Below are 6,432 nucleotides of genomic sequence, written 5' to 3' on the forward strand. Positions count from 1 at the left end.
TTCATTGGACTGAGGTTTTTGTTGTTGTTGGTGTTTACAGAGAAGCTGTTGGCAACACGCAAGGGTTTAAAACTGAAGCAGTGGTGGGGGTTCAGTTCAGTAGCACTGCTCCACCTGCAGATATCCCACAGGCTGATGATGTAGCAAAAACGCTAGTAGACGCTGTGTCTAACCCCAACAACACCTTCAACATCACAGTGGAGGCCAAGTCCATCAAAGCAACTTGTAAGTAATCAGTCGCCGTATATGTTGCTGTAGTACATGTTTGACTGCGGAAATGTACTTAGTGATATTGACACTGCCTGTGTCAGGGGTGCGTTTGTCTTTTGTCTTTTTTCTTGAATCACGTTCAAAAACTCTGCTTTCATAGGAAACAATTATATATAAAAACAGTACCCAGGCGTGATTTGCTGTTTTAGTTTCAGGATCTGCCTTAATTAAGAATGGGGTCTATGGGATCTCAATTTGTTCCCATGCATGGAAATGTAAAACAAATTTCATTCTTATCACATTTTTAATTCGATTTTTCTTTGACAAGTAGCAGAAGATGAAGAATCATAATTATCACAAACTTCAGTGTGACAAGAAACAAAATGGTTACTTACTATAACTAAAAGCTCACATTTTGTTGGACATTTTCTTCATAGTTTTTGTTTACTTGATTCTTAAAAATTCATTAATATCATCTAAAATGCAGCAGCAGCTCCAACCACCACAACTCCAACTACCACCACGACTCCGGCAACCCCTGTAGTTGTGGATGTCACAGCAGATTTGGCTGTACCATTTGTGCCACAACTCTCAGATAAAAACAGTACGCAATTCAAGACTCTTGAAGTACAAGTTGTAGAAATGGTGAGTACCTTGACAACATGTCAGTTTTTTCTGTTATTTTCCATTTTCTGTTAAATGAGTCAAATGCTGTCTTTAGAATTTAGGGCGTTTTCATATTTGTCGTTTAACTTGTAATTGCTTTCCTCCCACAGTGGTATAAAGTCTACAAGACACACTATGGAGCACTTGTGGACCACGTCTTTGTCAGACAGTTTAGGCAAGATTTGGGGTTGCTTTTCTCTCTGGGTTGTGCTCATAATGTGATCTAATTTCCTAATGTTTCCAATAGCAATACAATGAGAATATTCACACGTGTATCAGTTCTAAGCGTTTATTTCATTGGACTGAGGTTTTTGTTGTTGGTGCTCTTTACAGAGAAGCTGTTGGCAACACGCCAGGGTTTAAAACTGAAGCAGTGGTGGGGGTTCAGTTCAGTAGCACTGCTCCACCTGCAGATATCCCACAGGCTGATGATGTAGCAAAAACGCTAGTAGACGCTGTGTCTAACCCCAACAACACCTTCAACATCACAGTGGAGGCCAAGTCCATCAAAGCAACTTGTAAGTAATCAGTCGCCGTATATGTTGCTGTAGTACATGTTTGACTGCGGAAATGTACTTAGTTATATTGACACTGCCTGTGTCAGGGGTGCGTTTGTCTTTTGTCTTTTTTCTTGAATCACGTTCAAAAACTCTGCTTTCATAGGAAACAATTATATATAAAAACAGTACCCAGGCGTGATTTGCTGTTTTAGTTTCAGGACCTGCCTTAATTAAGAATGGGGTCTATGGGTTCTCAATTTCTTCCCAATGCTTCCAAATGTAAAATAGATTTCATTCTTATCACTTTTTTAATTCGATTTTTCTTTGACAAGTAGCAGAAGATGAAGAATCATAATTATCACAAACTTCAGTGTGACAAGAAACAAAATGGTTACTTACTATAACTAAAAGCTCACATTTTGTTGGACATTTTTTTCATATTTTTTGTTTACTTGATTCTTAATAATTCATAAATATCATCTAAAATGCAGCTGCAGCTCCAACCACCACAACTCCAACTACCACCACGACTCCGGCAACCCCTGTAGTTGTGGATGTCACAGCAGATTTGGCTGTACCATTTGTGCCACAACTCTCAGATAAAAACAGCACGCAATTCAAGACTCTTGAAGTACAAGTTGTAGAAATGGTGAGTACCTTGACAACATGTCAGTGTTGCCTGTTATTTTCCATTTTCTGTTTTAGTCTTATGCTGTCTTTAGAATTTAGGGCGTTTTCATATTTGTCGTTTAACTTGTAATTGCTTTCCTCCCACAGTGGTATAAAGTCTACAAGACACACTATGGAGCACTTGTGGACCACGTCTTTGTCAGACGGTTTAGGTAAGATTTGGGGTTGCTTTTCTCTCTGGGTTGTGCTCATAATGTGATATAAATTCCTAATGTTTCCAATAGCAATACAATGGGAATATTCACACTTGTGTCAGTTCTAAGCGTTAATTTCATTGGACTGAGGTTTTTGTTTTTGGTGGTGTTTACAGAGAAGCTGTTGGCAACATGCAAGGGTTTAACACTGAAGCAGTGGTGGGGGTTCAGTTCAGTAGCACTGCTCCACCTGCAGATATCCCACAGGCTGATGATGTAGCAAAAACGCTAGTAGACGCTGTGTCTAACCCCAACAACACCTTCAACATCACAGTGGAGGCCAAGTCCATCAAAGCAACTTGTAAGTAATCAGTTGCCGTATATGTTGCTGTAGTACATGTTTGACTGCGGAAATGTACTTAGTGATATTGACACTGCCTGTGTCAGTGGTGGTGGTCTTTTGTCATTTTTTTTCTTGAATCACGTTCAAAAACTCTGCTTTCATAGGAAACAATTATACATAAAAACAGTACCCAGGCGTGATTCGCTGCTATAGTTTCAGGATCTGCCTTAATTAAGAATGGGGTCTATGGGATCTCAATTTGTTCCCATGCATGGAAATGTAAAACAAATTTCATTCTTATCACATTTTTAATTCGATTTTTCTTTGACAAGTAGCAGACGATGAAGAATCATAATTATCACAAACTTCAGTGTGACAAGAAACAAAATGGTTACTTACTATAACTAAAAGCTCACATTTTGTTGGACATTTTCTTCATATGTTTTGTTTACTTGATTCTTAAAAATTCATAAATATCATCTAAAATGCAGCAGCAGCTCCAACCACCACAACTCCAACAACCACCACGACTCCGGCAACCCCTGTAGTTGTGGATGTCACAGCAGATTTGGCTGTACCATTTGTGCCACAACTCTCAGATAAAAACAGTACGCAATTCAAGACTCTTGAAGTACAAGTTGTAGAAATGGTGAGTACCTTGACAACATATCAGTTTTTTCTGTTATTTTCCATTTTCTGTTAAATGAGTCAAATGCTGTCTTTAGAATTTATGGCGTTTTCATATTTGTCGTTTAACTTGTATTTGTTTTGTTCTCACAGTGGTATAAAGTCTACAAGACACACTATGGAGCACTTGTGGACCACGTCTTTGTCAGACGGTTTAGGTAAGATTTGGGGTTGCTTTTCTCTCTGGGTTGTGCTCATAATGTGATATAAATTCCTAATGTTTCCAATAGCAATACAATGGGAATATTCACACTTGTGTCAGTTCTAAGCGTTAATTTCATTGGACTGAGGTTTTTGTTTTTGGTGGTGTTTACAGAGAAGCTGTTGGCAACACGCAAGGGTTTAACACTGAAGCAGTGGTGGGGGTTCAGTTCAGTAGCACTGCTCCACCTGCAGATATCCCACAGGCTGATGATGTAGCAAAAACGCTAGTAGACGCTGTGTCTAACCCCAACAACACCTTCAACATCACAGTGGAGGCCAAGTCCATCAAAGCAGCTCGTAAGTAATCAGTCGCCATATATGTTGCTGTAGTACATGTTTGACTGCGGAAATGTACTTAGTGATATTGACACTGCCTGTGTCAGGGGTGCGTTTGTCTTTTGTCTTTTTTCTTGAATCACGTTCAAAAACTCTGCTTTCATAGGAAACAAGTATATATAAAAACAGTACCCAGCCGTGATTCGCTGCTATAGTTTCAGGACCTGCCTAAATTAAGAATGGGGTCTATGGGATCTCAATTTCTTCCCAATGCTTCGAAATGTAAAACAGATTTCATTCTTATCACCTTTTTCATTCGATTTTTCTTTGACAAGTAGTAGAAGATGAAGAATCATAATTATCACAAACTTCAGTTTGACAAGAAACAAAATGGTTACTTACTATAACTAAAAGCTCACATTTTCTTGGACATTTTCTTCATATTTTTTGTTTACTTGATTCTTAAAAATTCATAAATATCATCTAAAATGCAGCAGCAGCTCCAACCACCACAACTCCAACTACCACCACGACTCCGGCAACCCCTGTAGTTGTGGATGTCACAGCAGATTTGGCTGTACCATTTGTGCCACAACTCTCAGATAAAAACAGCACGCAATTCAAGACTCTTGAAGTACAAGTTGTAGAAATGGTGAGTACCTTGACAACATGTCAGTGTTGCCTGTTATTTTCCATTTTCTGTTAAATGAGTCAAATGCTGTCTTTAGAATTTAGGGCGTTTTCATATTTGTCGTTTAACTTGTAATTGCTTTCCTCCCACAGTGGTATAAAGTCTACAAGACACACTATGGAGCACTTGTGGACCACGTCTTTGTCAGACAGTTTAGGTAAGATTTGGGGTTGCTTTTCTCTCTGGGTTGTGCTCATAATGTGATCTAATTTCCTAATGTTTCCAATAGCAATACAATTGGAATATTCACACGTTTATCAGTTCTAAGCGTTTATTTCATTGGACTGAGGTTTTTGTTGTTGGTGCTCTTTACAGAGAAGCTGTTGGCAACACGCAAGGGTTTAACACTGAAGCAGTGGTGGGGGTTCAGTTCAGTAGCACTGCTCCACCTGCAGATATCCCACAGGCTGATGATGTAGCAAAAACGCTAGTAGACGCTGTGTCTAACCCCAACAACACCTTCAACATCACAGTGGAGGCCAAGTCCATCAAAGCAACTTGTAAGTAATCAGTCGCCGTATATGTTGCTGTAGTACATGTTTGACTGCGGAAATGTACTTAGTGATATTGACACTGCCTGTGTCAGGGGTGCGTTTGTCTTTTGTCTTTTTTCTTGAATCACGTTCAAAAACTCTGCTTTCATAGGAAACAATTATATATAAAAACAGTACCCAGGCGTGATTTGCTGCTATAGTTTCAGGACCTGCCTTAATTAAGAATGGGGTCTATGGGTTCTCAATTTCTTCCCAATGCTTCGAAATGTAAAGTAGATTTCATTCTTATCACTTTTTTAATTCGATTTTTCTTTGACAAGTAGTAGAAGATGAAGAATCATAATTATCACAAACTTCAGTGTGACAAGAAACAAAATGGTCACTTACTATAACTAAAAGCTCACTTTTTGTTGGACATTTTCTTCATATGTTTTGTTTACTTGATTCTTAAAAATCCCTAAATATCATCTAAAATGCAGCAGCAGCTCCAACCACCACAACTCCAACTACCACCACGACTCCGGCAACCCCTGTAGTTGTGGATGTCACAGCAGATTTGGCTGTACCATTTGTGCCACAACTCTCAGATAAAAACAGCACGCAATTCAAGACTCTTGAAGTACAAGTTGTAGAAATGGTGAGTACCTTGACAACATGTCAGTGTTGCCTGTTATTTTCCATTTTCTGTTTTAGTCTTATGCTGTCTTTAGAATTTAGGGCGTTTTCATATTTGTCGTTTAACTTGTAATTGCTTTCCTCCCACAGTGGTATAAAGTCTACAAGACACACTATGGAGCACTTGTGGACCACGTCTTTGTCAGACAGTTTAGGTAAGATTTGGGGTTGCTTTGCTCTCTGGGTTGTGCTCATAATGTGATCTTATTTCCTAATGTTTCCAATAGCAATACAATGAGAATATTCACACGTGTATCAGTTCTAAGCGTTTATTTCATTGGACTGAGGTTTTTGTTGTTGGTGCTCTTTATAGAGAAGCTGTTGGCAACACGCAAGGGTTTAACACTGAAGCAGTGGTGGGGGTTCAGTTCAGTAGCACTGCTCCACCTGCAGATATCCCACAGGCTGATGATGTAGCAAAAACGCTAGTAGACGCTGTGTCTAACCCCAACAACACCTTCAACATCACAGTGGAGGCCAAGTCCATCAAAGCAGCTCGTAAGTAATAAGTTGCCGTATATGTTGCTGTAGTACATGTTTGACTGCGGAAATGTACTTAGTGATATTGACACTGCCTGTGTCAGGGGTGCGTTTGTCTTTTGTCTTTTTTCTTGAATCACGTTCAAAAACTCTGCTTTCATAGGAAACAATTATATATAAAAACAGTACCCAGGCGTGGTTTGCTGCTATAGTTTCAGGACCTGCCTTAATTAAGAATGGGGTCTATGGGTTCTCAATTTCTTCCCAATGCTTCGAAATGTAAAATAGATTTCATTCTTATCACTTTTTTAATTCGATTTTTCTTTGACAAGTAGTAGAAGATGAAGAATCATAATTATCACAAACTTCAGTGTGACAAGAA

The sequence above is a fragment of the Channa argus genome, chromosome 12, assembly GCF_033026475.1.
Source record: "Channa argus isolate prfri chromosome 12, Channa argus male v1.0, whole genome shotgun sequence".
NCBI classification, from domain to species: Eukaryota; Metazoa; Chordata; class Actinopteri; order Anabantiformes; family Channidae; genus Channa; species Channa argus.